The 13,934-nt window shown below is 37.1% G+C and overlaps 1 protein-coding gene across 3 annotated transcripts in view; it reads right to left on the reverse strand.

Moving 5' to 3' along the window:
* Positions 1-13,934, reverse strand: part of SCAP (SREBF chaperone) — an 88,392-nt gene that overhangs the window by 58,156 nt on the left and 16,302 nt on the right. The window contains exon 1 of one of the 3 annotated variants that reach the window (XM_089918085.1): positions 4,894-5,160. The exons of the other annotated variants lie outside the window; for them this stretch is intronic. The gene's annotated coding sequence lies outside the window, so the exon portion shown is untranslated. Of the gene's footprint in view, positions 1-4,893; positions 5,161-13,934 lie in introns of those variants that run through there. 3 annotated transcript variants of the gene reach the window in all.

The raw sequence follows: 13,934 nt of genomic DNA on the forward strand, positions 1-13,934 counted from the left end.
TAACAACCTAAATGGGAAAAGAATTTCAGAAAGAATAGATACATGTATATGTATAACTGAATCACTCTGCTGTACACCTGAAACTAACACAACATTGTTAATCAACTATACTCCAATATGAAATGAAAAGTTAAAAAACAAAAACAAAAAAAACTCAGACATAGAAAACAAACTTAACGGTTTACTAAAGGGGAAGTGGGAGATGGAAGCAAGGATAAATTAGGAGTTTGGGATTAACAGATACACATTACTATATATAAAATAGATAAATAACAAAGACCTACTGTATAGGCACAGTGTGTGTGTGTATACAAATCACTTTGTTGTACACCTGAAACTAACACCACATTGTAAGTTGACTATACTTCAATTAAAAAAAACCCTTCCAACCAAGAATACTTTACCTGGCAAAGCTGTCCTTCAGAAATAAAGGAGAGAAACACTTTGCCAGACAAACAAATGTGTAGAGCATTCATCATCACTAGACCCGGCTTATAAGAAATGCTAAAAGTTCTTCAAGCTGACATGAATGTACACTAATAACATAGAAACACAGAAATATAAAACACACTGCTAAAGGTAAGTATATATATAGTCACATTCAAAATACAGTTGGCCTTCCCTATTCGAGAATCCCACATCCACAGATTGAACAAACTAATTGAAAATATTTGAGAAAAAAAAAAAAAAAACAACTCAGGAAGTTCCAAAAAACAAACCTTGAATTTGCCCCACTCTGGTAACAATTTACATATCATTTCAACTATCTACATGATATTTACATGATATTAGGTATTATAAGTGATCTAGAGAGGATTTAAAGGCTATATGTAAATACTACTCCATTTTATCCAAGGGCCTTAAGCATCCACGGTTTCTTGTATACATGGGGGGCAGGGGTGTCATGGAACCAATCTCCCGCAGATACTGAGAATGACTTTAATACTGTAATATGCTAGTATGTTAATCTCTTAACTCTAGTATAAAGACTAAAGCACAGAAGTATTAAAAATCACTACAGTGACAATAATTTCCTTATGAATACACAATATAAAAATATGTAAACTATGATATCAAAAACATAAAATGGGAGAGGAAAGCACAGAATTTCTGTATGCTATGGAAGTTAAGTTGTTATCAGCTTAAAATAGATTGTTATAACTATAAGATGTTTTATGTAACCCTCATGGTAATCACAAAGCAAAACACTACAGCAGACAAAAGATCAAGATCAAAACATACCACTAAGGGAAATTATCAATTCAAAAAGGAAGACAGCAAGAGAGGAAGAAAGGAAGAAAGGAATTACATAACAGCCAGAACATAATTAATAAGATAGCTTTAGTAAGTCCTTACCTATCAATAACTACTTTAAATTTAAATTCATTAAATCATCTATTCAAAAGGCATACAGTAGCTGAATGTATTTTTAAAAATAAAGACCTAACTATATGCTTCCCACAAGAGACTCACTTCAGCTTTAAGGACACAAAAAGACACAAAGGGAAGGGATAGAAAAAGGTATTTCATGAGAATGAAAACCAAAAGAGAGCAGGAGTGGCTATACTTACACCAGACAAAATAGACTTTAGGTCAAAAACTTAACAAGAGACAAAAAAGGTCATTATATAATGATAAAGCAGTTCATCAAGAGGATTTAACACTGGTAAATGTATATGTACCCATTATCAGAGCACCTAAATATATTAAGCAAATACTAAAAGATCTGAAGGGAGAAATAGACAACAATACAGTAATAGTAGGAGACTTCAATATCCTACTTTCAACAAAAGACTGTCCAGACAGAAAATCAATAAGGAAACATTTGAACTTGAACTATACTCTAGATCAAATGGACCCAACAGACATACAGAATATTTCATCCAAACAGCACCAGAATACACATTCTTCTCAAGCACACATGGAACATTCTCCAGGATAGATCCTATGTTAGGTCACAAAACAAGTATTAGCAAATTTCATAAGAATGAAGTATTTTTTCTGACCACAATGGTATGAAACTAGGAATCAGTAACAGGAGGAAAACTGGAAAATTCACAAATATGTGTAAATTAAACAACACACTCTTGAAGAACCAATAGACCAAAGAAAAAATCAAAAGGGAAATTTTAAAAATTACAAAACAAACTAAAATGGAAACACAACATACCAAAAAGTATAGAATGCAGCAAAAGCAGTTTTAAGAGGAAAGTTTTTAATGATAAAGGTCTATGTTTAGAAAAAAGAATAATCTCAAATAGACACGCTAACTTTATGCCTCAAGGAACAAGGAAAAGAACAACAAACTAAGCCTTCTGCTTACAAGGAAGGAAATAAAGAGCAAAGTGGAAATAAAGAGAGTCTAAAAACACAATAGAAAAGATGGATGAAACCAAGAGCTGGTTTTTTGAACAAACAAAACTGACACACCCTTAGCTAGGCTCACCAAGAAAAAAGAGAGAGGACTCAAATAAAATCAGAAATGAAAGAGGAGATGATATCACAGAAATATAAAGGATCACAGAGACTACTATGAAAAATGAGATGTCAACAAATTTGATGAGAAGAAATGAATACATTCCTAGAAACATGTGACCAACAAGACTAAATTATGAAGAAATAGAAAATCTGAACAGGCTGACTACCAGTAAGGAGACTGAATCAGTAATCAAAAACCTCCCAACAAATGGAAGTCCAGGATTAGATGGCTTTACTGGTGAATTCTACCAAACATTTCAAGAGGAATTAATATCAATCCTTCTCAAACTCTTCAAAAAACACTGAAGAGGAGGAAACACTTCCAAACTCATTTTATGAGGCCAGCATTACCCTGATAGCAAAGCCAGACAAGCACACAACAAGAAAAGAAAATTATAAGCCAATATCCCTGATGAAAAAAGATTCAAAAATCCTCAACAAAATGTACTAAATTGAACTCAACAGCACATTAAAAAGATCACACACTATGATCAAGTGGATTTATTCCTGGGATGTGAATGAAGATGGTTCGACACATGCGAATTAATAAGTGGGATATGCCACATTAACAGAATGAAAGATAAAAATCCTATGATCATCTCAATAGATGCAAAATAAGCATGACAAAATTCAACATCCTTTCATGATTAAAAAACTAATTGGGTATAGAAGGAATGTACCTCAACATAATAAAGGCCACATATGACAAGCCCACAGCTAACATCATAAGCAATGGTGAAAAGCTAAGAGCTTTTCCTCTAAGAGCCAGAACAAGACAAGGGTGCAACTCCATTTTTTTGGGGGGGGGGTTGTGTGTGCTGCTCGGCTTGTGGGCTTTTAGTTCCCCTACCTGGGATCAAACCCAAGCTCTCAGCAGTGAGAGCATGGAGTCCTAACCACTGGACCGCCAGGGAATTCCCATGCATGCCCACTATTACCACTTCTATTCAGCATAGGACTGGAAATCCTAGCCAAAGCAATTAGACAGGAAAAATTTGTTTAATATTCAAATTGGAAAGGAAGAAATAAAATTGTCTCTGCTTGCGGATGACATGATCATATGTCCAAAACTCTGCCAAAAAAACTATTCAAACTGATAAATTCGGTAAAGCTGCAGTATATAAAATCAATATACAAAAGTCAGTTGCATTTTTATGTAATAACAACAAACTATCAGAAAAGGATATAAGAGAACAAACACATTTACAAGAGCATCAAAAAGAATAAAATACTTAGGGATAAATTTAACCAAGGAGGTGAAGACCTGTACCCTGAAAACTATAAGATATTGATGGGGACTTCCCTGGTGGCACAGTGGTTAAGAATCCACCTGCCAATGCAGGGGACATGAGTTTGAGTCCTGGTCTGGGAAGATCCCACATGTCATGGAGCAACTAGGCCCCTGGGCCACAACTACTGAGCCTGTGCTCTAGAGCCCATAAGCCACAACTACTGAAGCCCGCACACCCTGGAGCCCATGTGCCACAACTATTGAGCCCACATGCAGCAACTACTGAAGCCCACATGCCTGGTGCTCCACAAAAGAAGCCACCGCAATGAGATTCCCGTGCACCGCAACGAAGAGTACCCTCTGCTCACCGCAACTAGAGAAAGCCCACATGCAGTAATGAAGATCCAACGCAGCCAAAAATAAAAAATACAAATTTTTAAAACAAATTAGTAAGTTTAAAAAAAAAGACACTGATGAAAGGAATTAAGACACAGATAAATGGAAAAATATTCCCAAGTTCGTAGATTGGAAGAATTAATATTGTTTAAATGTCCATACTACCCAAAGCAATCTACAGATTCAATGCAACCTCTATCAAAATTCCATTGGCATTTTTCACAGAAACAAGAAAAATAATCCTATAATTCGTATGGAACCACAAAAAGATCCCCAATAGCCAAAGCAATCTTGAGAAAGAACGACAAAGCTATAGGCATCATGTGTCCCAATTTCAAACTATATTAAAAAGCTATAGGGAATCACAACTAACTGCTGAACAATCATCTACAGAAGGACACTGGAACTCACCAAAAAGGATACCCCACATCCAAAGACAAAGGAGAAACCACAATGAGACGGTAGGAGGGGCGCAATCACAATAAAATCAAATCCCATAAATGCTCAGTGGGTGACTCTCAAACTGGAGAACACTTATACCATAGAAGTCCACCCACTGGATTGAAGGTTCTGAGCCCCACGTCAGGCTTCCCAACCTGGGGGTCCGGCAACGGGAGAAGGAATTCCTACAGAATCAGACTTTGGAGGCTAGCAGGATTTGATTGCAGGACTTCAACAGGACTGGGGGAAACAGAGACTCCACTCTTGGAGGACACAAACAAAGTGGTGTGTGCATCGGGTCCCAGGGGAAGGAGCAATGACCCCATGGGAGACTGAACCAGACCTACCTGCTAGTGTTGGAGGGTCTCCTGCAGAGGCAGGGGGTGGCTCTGTCTCACCGTGAGGACAAGGACACTGCCAGCAGAAGTTCTGGGAAGTACTCCTTGGTGTGAGCTCTCACAGAGTCCACCATTAGCTCCACCAAAGAGCCCGGGTAGGCTCCAGTGTTGGGCCGCCTCAGGCCAAACAACCAACAGGGAGGGAACACAGCCCCACCCATTAGCAGACAAGTGGATTAAAGTTTTAGTGAGCTCTGCCAACCAGAGCAACAGCTAGCTCTACCCACCACCAGTCCCTCCCATCAGGAGATTTGCTCAAGGCTCTTAGATAGCTTCATCCACCAGAAGGCAGCCAGCAGAAGCAAGAAGAACTACAATCCTGCAGACTGTGGAACAAAAAAAACATATTCACAGAACGACAGACAAGATGAAAAGGCAGAGGGCTAGATACCAAATGAAGGAACAAGAAAAAACCCCAGAAACACAACTAAATGAAATGGAGATAGGCAACCTTCCAGAAAAAGAATTCAGAAAAATGATAGTGAAGATGGTCCAGGACTTCAGAAAAAGAATGAAGACAAAGATCGAGAAGATGCAAGAGATGTTTAACAAAGACCTAGAAGAATTAAAGAACAAACAGAGATGGACAATACAATAACTGAAATGAAAAATACACTAAAAGGAATCAAGAGCAGAATAACTGAGGCAGAAGAACGGATAAGTGACCTGGAAGACAGAATGGTGGAATTCACTGCTGCAGAACAGAATAAAGAAAAAAGAATGAAAAGAAATGAAGACAACCTAAGAGACCTCTGGGACAACATTAAATGCAACAACATTCAAATTATAGGGGTCCCAGAAGGAGAAGAGAGAGAGAAAGGACCCAAGAAAACATTTGAAGAGATTATAGTCAAAAACTTCCCTAATATGGGAAAGAAAATAGCCACCCAAGTCCAGAAAGCACAGAGTCCCACACAGGATAAACCCCAGGAGAAACTTGCCGAGACATATACCAATCAAATTGGCAAAAACTAAAGACAAAAAAAATTAATGAAAGCAACAAGGGAAAAAACAAAAAATAACATACAAGGGAACTCCCATAATGTTAACAGCTGATTTCTCAGCAGAAACTCTACAACCCAGAAGGGAGTGGCATGATATATTTAAAGTGATGAAAGGGAATAAATTACAACCAAGATTACTGTACCCGACAAGGATCTCATTCAGATTCAACAGAGAAATCAAAAGTTTTCCAGACAAGCAAAAGCTAAGAGAATTCAGCACCACCAAACCAGCTCTACAACAAATGCTAAAGGAACTTCTCTAAGTGGGAAACAAAAGAGAAGAAAAGGACCTACAAAAACAAACCCAAAACAATTAAGAAAATGGTAATAGGAACATACATATCAATAATTACCTTAAATGTGAATGGATTAAATGCTCCAGCCAAAAGACACAGGCTCCTGAATGGATACAAAAACAAGACCCATATATATGCGGTCTACAAGACACCCACTTCAGACCTGGGGACACATACAGACTGAAAGTGAGGGGATGGAAAAAGATATTCCATGCAAATGGAAATCAAAAGAAACCTGGTGTAGCAATACTCATATCAGATAAAATAGACTTTAAAATAAAGAATGTTACAAGAGACAAGGAAGGCCACTACATAATGATCTAGGGATCAATCCAAGAAAAAAATATAACAATTATAAATATATATGCACCCAACATAGGAGCACCTCAATACATAAAGCAACTGCTAACAGCTATAAAAGAGGAAATCATCAGTATCACAATAATGGTGGGGGACTTTTAACACCTCACTTACACCAATGGACAGATCATCCAAACAGAAAATTAATAAGGAAACACAAGCTTTAAATTACACAATAGACCAGATAGATTTAATTGATATTTATAGGACGTTCCATCCAAAACCAACAGATTACACTTTCTTCTCCAGTGCACATGGAACATTCTCCAGGATAGATCACATCTTGGGTTACATATCAAGCCTCAGCAAAATTAAGAAAATTGAAATCATATCAAGCATCTTTTCTGACAAAGGTATAAGATTAGAAGTCAATTACAGGGAAAAAAACGTAAAAAAACACAAACACATCGAGGCTAAACAATACGTTAGTAAATAACCAAGAGATCACTGAGGAAATCAAAAAGGAAATCAAAAGGGAAATCAAAAAATACATAGAGGCAAATGACAAAGAAAACACGACCATCTAAAACTGATGGGATGCAGCAAAAGCAGTTCAAAGAGGGAAATTTACAGCAATATGATCCTACCTCAAAAACAAGAAAAATCTCAAACAATCTAACCTTACAACTAAAGGAACTTGAGAAAGAAGAACAAACAAAACCCAAAGTTAGAAGGAAAGAAATCATAAAGATCAGAGCAGAAATAAATGAAATAGAAACAAAGACAACAATAGCAAAGATCAATAAAACTAAAAGCTGGTTGTTTGAGAAGATAAACAAAACTGATAAACCTTTAGCCAGACTCATCAAGAAAAAGAGGGAGAGGACTCAATTCAATAAAATTAGAACTGAAAAAGGAGAAGTTACAACAGACACCACAGAAATTCAAAGCATCCTAAGAGACGACTACAAGCAACTCTATGCCAATAAAATGGACAACCTGGAAGAAATGAACAAATTCTTAGAAAGGCATAACCTTCCAAGACTGGACCAGGAAGAAATAGAAAATATGAACAGAACAATCACAAGTAATGAAATGGAAACTGTGATTAAAAATCTTCCAACAAACAAAAGTCCAAGACCAGATGGCTTCACAGGTGAATTCTATCAAACGTTTAGAGAAGAGCTAACACCCATCCTTCTCAAACTCTTCCAAAAAATTGCAGAGGAAGGAACACTCCCAAACTCATTTTACGAGGCCACCATCACCCTGATACCAAAACCAGAGAAAAATACTACAAAAAAAGAAAATTACAGGCCAGTATCACTGATGAATATAGATGCAAAAATCCTCAACAAAATACTAGCAAACAGAATTCAACAACACATTAAAAGGATCATACACCATGATCAAGTGGGATTTATCCCAGGGATGCAAGGATTCTTCAATATACGTAAATCAATCAATGTGATACACCATATTAACAAATTGAAGGAGAAAAACCATATGATCATCTTAATAGATGCAGAGAAAGCTTTTGACAAAATTCAACACCCATTTATGATAAAAAACTCTCCAGAAAGTGGGCACAGAGGGAACCTACCTCAACATAATAAAGGTCATATATGACAAACCCACAGCAAACATCATTCTCAATGGTGAAAAACTGAAAGCATTTCCTCTAAGATCAGGGACAAGACAAGGATGTCACTCTCGCCACTATTATTCAACATAGTTTTGGAAGTCCTAGCCATGGCAATCAGAGAAGAAAAGGAAATATAAGGAATACAAATTGGAAAAGAAAAAGTAAAACTGTCACTCTTTGCAGATGACATGATACTGCATGACACATGAGAATCCTAAAGATGCCACCAGAAAACTACTAGAACTTATCAATGGATTCTGTAAAGTTGCAGGATACAAAATTAATGCACAGAAATCTCTTTCATTCTTATACACTAATGATGAAAAACCTGAAAGAGAAATTAAGGAAACACTCCCATTTACCACTGCAACAAAAAGAATAAAATACCTAGAAATAAACCTACCTAGGGAGACAAAAGATCTGTATGCAGAAAACTATAAGACACTGATGAAAGAAACTAAAGATGATACAAACAGATGGAGAGATATACCATGTTCTTGGATTGGAAGAATCAATATTGTGAAAATGACTATAGTACCCAAAGCAATCTACAGATTCAATGCAATCCCTATCAAATTACCAGTGACATTTTTTACAGAACTAGAACAAAAAATCTTAAAATTTGTAGGGAGACACAAAAGACCCCGAATAGCCAAAGCAGTCTTGAGGGAAAAAAACGGAGCTGGAGGAATCAGACTCCCTGACTTCACACTATACTACAAAGCTACAGTAATCAACACAATATGGTACTGGGACAAAAACAGAAATACAGATAAATGGAAAAGGATAGAAAGCGCAGACATAAACCCACACACCTATGGTCAACTAATCTATGACAAAGGAGGCAAGGATACACAATGGAGAAAAGACAGTCTCTTCAAAAAGTGGTGCTGGAAAAACTGGAGAGTTACATGTAAAAGAATGAAATTAGAAAACTCTGTAACATCATACACAAAAATAAACTCAAAATGGATTAGAGACTTAAATATAGACTGGACACTATAAAACTCTTATTAGAGGAAAACATAGGAAGAACACTCTTTGACATAAATCACAGCAAGATCTTTTTTGATCCACGTCCTAGAGTAATGGAAATAAAAACAAAAATAAACAAATGGGAACTAATGAAACAAAAGCTTTTGCACAGCAAAAGAAACTACAACAAGACGAAAAGACAACCCTCAGAATGGGAGAAAATATTTGCAAACGAATCAACGGACAAAGGATTAATCTCCAAAATATATTAACAGCTCATGCAGCTCAGTATTAAAAAAACAAACAACCCAATCCAAAATTGGGCAGAACACCTAACAGACATTTCCCCAAAGAAGACATACAGATGGCCAAGAAGCACATGAAAAGCTGCTAAACGTCACTAATTATTAGAGAAATGCAAATCAAAACTACGATGAGATATCATCTCACACCAGTCAGAATGGCCATCATCAGAAAATCTACAAACAACAAATGCTGGAGAGGGTGTGGAGAAAAGGGAACCCTCTTACATTGTTGGTAGGAATGTAAATTGATACAGTCACTACAGAGAACAGTATGGAGGTTCCTTAAAAAGCTAAAAACAGAATTACCATATGACTCAGCAATCCCACTCCTGGGCATATATCCAGAGAGAACCATAATTCAAAAAGACACATGCACCCCAATGTTCATTGCAGCACTATTTACAATAGCCAGGACATGGAAGCAACCTAAATGTCCATCAACAGACGAATGGATAAAGAAGATGTGGTACATATATACAATGGAATATTACCCAGCCATAAAAAGGAACGAAATTGGGTCATTTGTAGAGACGTGGATGAGTCTAGATACTGTCATACAGAGTGAAGTAAGTCAGAAAGAGAAAAACAAATATCATATATTAATGCATATATGTGGAACCTAGAGAAATGGTACAGATGAACCAGTTTGCAGGGCAGAAATTGAGACACAGATGTAGAGAACAAACGTATGGACTCCAAAGGGGGAAAGGGGCGGGGGCGGTGGTGGTGTGATGAATTGGGAGATTGCATTGACATATATACACTAATAAGTATAAAATGGATAACTAATAAGAACCTGCTGTATAAAAAAATTAATAAAATAAAATTCAACAACAACAAAATCTATAGTAATGAAACAGTGTGGTACTGGCATAAAAACAGACACACAGACCAATGGAACATGACAGTGAACCCAGATATAAACCCACACATGTAGGGTCAACTGAACTTTGACAAGGAACCAAGAATATGCAATGGAAAATGGACAATCTCTTCAATAAATGGCATTAGGAAAACAGGATATCCACACACGAAAGAATAAAACTGGATCCATATATTGCACCACTCACAAAAGTTAACTTAAAATGGATTAAAGACTTAAGTGTAAAATCTAAAACCATAAAAATCCTAGAAGAAAACATAGAGAATAAGCTCCTTGATACTGGTCTTGGCAATGCTATTTGGATATGACACCAAAAGCACAGGCATAAAAAGCACACACACACACAAAGTACTACATTGAATTGAAAGGCTCTGCACAGCAAAGGAAACAATCAACAAAATGAAAAGACAATGTATGGAAAGGGAGAAAATATTTGCAAACCATATATCTGATAAGGGGTTAATATCCAAACATATACCACTCAATAGCAAAACAACACAAAACAAACAAAACAAAACAACAAATAACTTAATTAAAAACTGGGCAAAGGACCAGAATAGACATTTTCCCAAAGAAGACATACAAATGGTCAACAGGTACATGAAAAGATGCTCAATATCATTAGTGATCAGGGAAATGCAAATCAAAACCACAATAAGATATCATCACACACCTGTTAGGATGGCTTCTATAAAAAGAACATATGTTGGGCTTCCCTGGTGGCGCAGTGGTTGAGAGTGTGCCTGCCGATGCAGGGGACGCGGGTTCGTGCCCCGGTCCGGGAAGATCCCACATGCCGCGGAGCGGCTGGGCCCGTGAGCCATGGCTGCTGGGCCTGTGCATCCGGAGCCTGTGCTCCGCAACGGGAGAGGCCACAACAGTGAGAGGCCCGCGTACCACAAAAAAAAAAAAAAAAAAAAAAAAGAACATATGTTGGCAAGGATGTGGAGAAAATGGAATCCTTGTACACTGTTGGTGGGAATGTAAATTGGTACAGCCATTATGGAAAACAGTACGGAGGTTCCCCCCAAATTTAAAAACCAAACTACCATCTCTTCAATAAATGGTGCTGGGAAAACTGGACAGCTACATGTAAACAAATGAAATTAGAACATTTCCTAACACCATACACAAAAATAAACTCAAAATGAATTACAGACCTAAATGTAAGGTCAGATACTATAAAACCCTTAGAGGAAAACACAGGCAGAACACTCTGACATAAATCACAGCAAGATCTTCGATCCATCTCCTAGAGTAATGAAAATAAAAACAAAAATAAACAAATGGGACCTAATGAAACTCAAAAGCTTTTGCACAGCACAGGAAACCATAAACAAAATGAAAAGACAACCCTCAGAACATGAGAAAATATTTGCAAACGAAGCAACTGACAAGGGATTAATCTCTAAAGTATACAAACAGCTCATGCAGCTCAATGTCACAACAAACAATCTAATCAAAAACTGGGCAGAAGATCTAAATAGACATTTCTCCAAAGAAGACATACACATGGCCAAAAAGCACACAAAAAGATGCTCAGCATCACCAATTATCAGAGAAATGCAAATAAGAACTACAGTGAGGTATCACCTCACACCGGTCAGAATGGCCATCTTCAAAAAATCTACAAACAATAAATGCTAGAGAGGGTGTGGAGAAAAGGGAACCCTCCTACACTGTGGGTGGGAATGTAAATTGGTACAGCCACTATGGAGAAGAGTATGGAGGTTCCTTGAAAAACTAAAAGTAGAGCTACCATATGATCCAGCAATCCCACTCCTGGGCATATATCCAAAGAAACCCATCATTTGAAAAGATACATGTACCCCAATGTTCACTGAAGCACTATTTACAATAGCCAAGACATGGAAGCAACAGAGGAATGGATAAAGAAGATGTGGTGCATATATACATTGGAATATTACTCAGCCATAAAAAAGAATGAAATAATGCAATCTGCAGGAACATGGATGCACCTAGAAATTGTCATACTGAATGAAGTAAGTCAGGCAGAGAAAGACAAATATCATATGATATCGTTTATATGTAGAACCTTAAAAAAGGGTACAAATGGGGCTTCCCTGGTGGCGCAGTGGTTGGGAGTCCACCTGCTGATGCAGGGGACGCGGGTTCGTGCTCCAGTCCGGGAGGATCCCACATGCCACAGAGCAGCTGGGCCCGTGAGCCATGGCCACTGAGCCTGCGCTCCGCAACAGGAGAGGCCACAATGGTGGGAGGCCCGCGTACAGAGGAAAAAAAAAAGGTACAAAATGAACTTATCAACAAAACAGAAATAGAGTTACAGATGTAGAAAACAAATTTATGGTTACCGGGGGTAAGGGTGGGGAGATAAATTGGGAGATTGGGACTGACATATACACACCTCTATACATAAAAGAGATCATTAATATGGATCTACTGTATAGCACAGGGACCTTTACTCAATACTCTGTGATGGCCTATATGGGAAAAGAATCTAAAAAAGAGTGGATATATATATGTGTATAACTGTGCAGTACACCTGAAACTAGCACAACATTGTAAATCAACTATACTCCAATAAAAATTTTAAAAATAAAAAAAAACTACCATATAATCCAGCAACTCCACTTCTGGGTATACATCCAAAGAAAGTGAAATCACTTCTTGAAGAGATATCTGCATGTCTATGTTCACTGCAGCATTATTCACAATAGCCAAGATATGTAAACAACCTAACTGTCCATTAACAGATAAATGGATAAGGAAGATGTGTGTGTGGGTGTGTGTATTGGAATATTATTCAGCCGTGAGAAAGAAGGAAATCCTGCCATTTGCAACAACATGGAAGAACCTAGAGAACGTGACAGTAAGTGAAATTAGCCAGAAAGACAAATACTGCATGATCTCCCTTCTATGTGGAATCTTAAAAAGAAAAAAAAAAGTGTCAAACTCATAGAGTAGAATGGCGGTTACCAGGGCCTTGGAGAGATGGAGATATGCTGGTCAAAGGGTAGAAGCCTTCATTTATAAGATGAATAAGCTCTGAGGAACCTAACACAGAGCAGAGTGACTATAGTTAACAATACTGTTTGTACTTGAAATTTGCTGAGAGAATAGACTACAAGTATTCTCACTACCAAAAAGAAAAAGGTAACTTAGGTGATGGAGGTATTAATTAACCTGACTGTGGTAATTATTTCACAAAATATACATATGTCAAATCACTATGTTGTATACTTTAAATATACACAATTTTGTCGATTATACTTCAGTAAAACTGAAAAAATTAAATAAGAATAGACAAATGCTTGGCAAATATTTATATACATATTTATATTTTAAAATATACAGTAAGATACAGACATCAACTATATATTTACAACCTTCTCCACCTAAAGCTAAAACCAAGCCCAACAGGAACACATTAGAAGAACTCCCACTAAAGTCAGAGGCCAAACACAGCTATCTATGCACTCCACCACCATTTACTACTGTTGTGGAGGTACTACCTATCACAATTAGGCAACAGAAAGAAAACGTAGGTATACAACTGGGGGAAAAGAGATTAAAGTATCATTATTTGCAGATAATATTATT

The sequence above is a fragment of the Delphinapterus leucas genome, chromosome 10 (assembly GCF_059928025.1).
Source record: "Delphinapterus leucas isolate spDelLeu-1000000601 "Yukka" chromosome 10, BTC_Dleu_Yukka2, whole genome shotgun sequence".
NCBI classification, from domain to species: domain Eukaryota; kingdom Metazoa; phylum Chordata; class Mammalia; order Artiodactyla; family Monodontidae; genus Delphinapterus; species Delphinapterus leucas.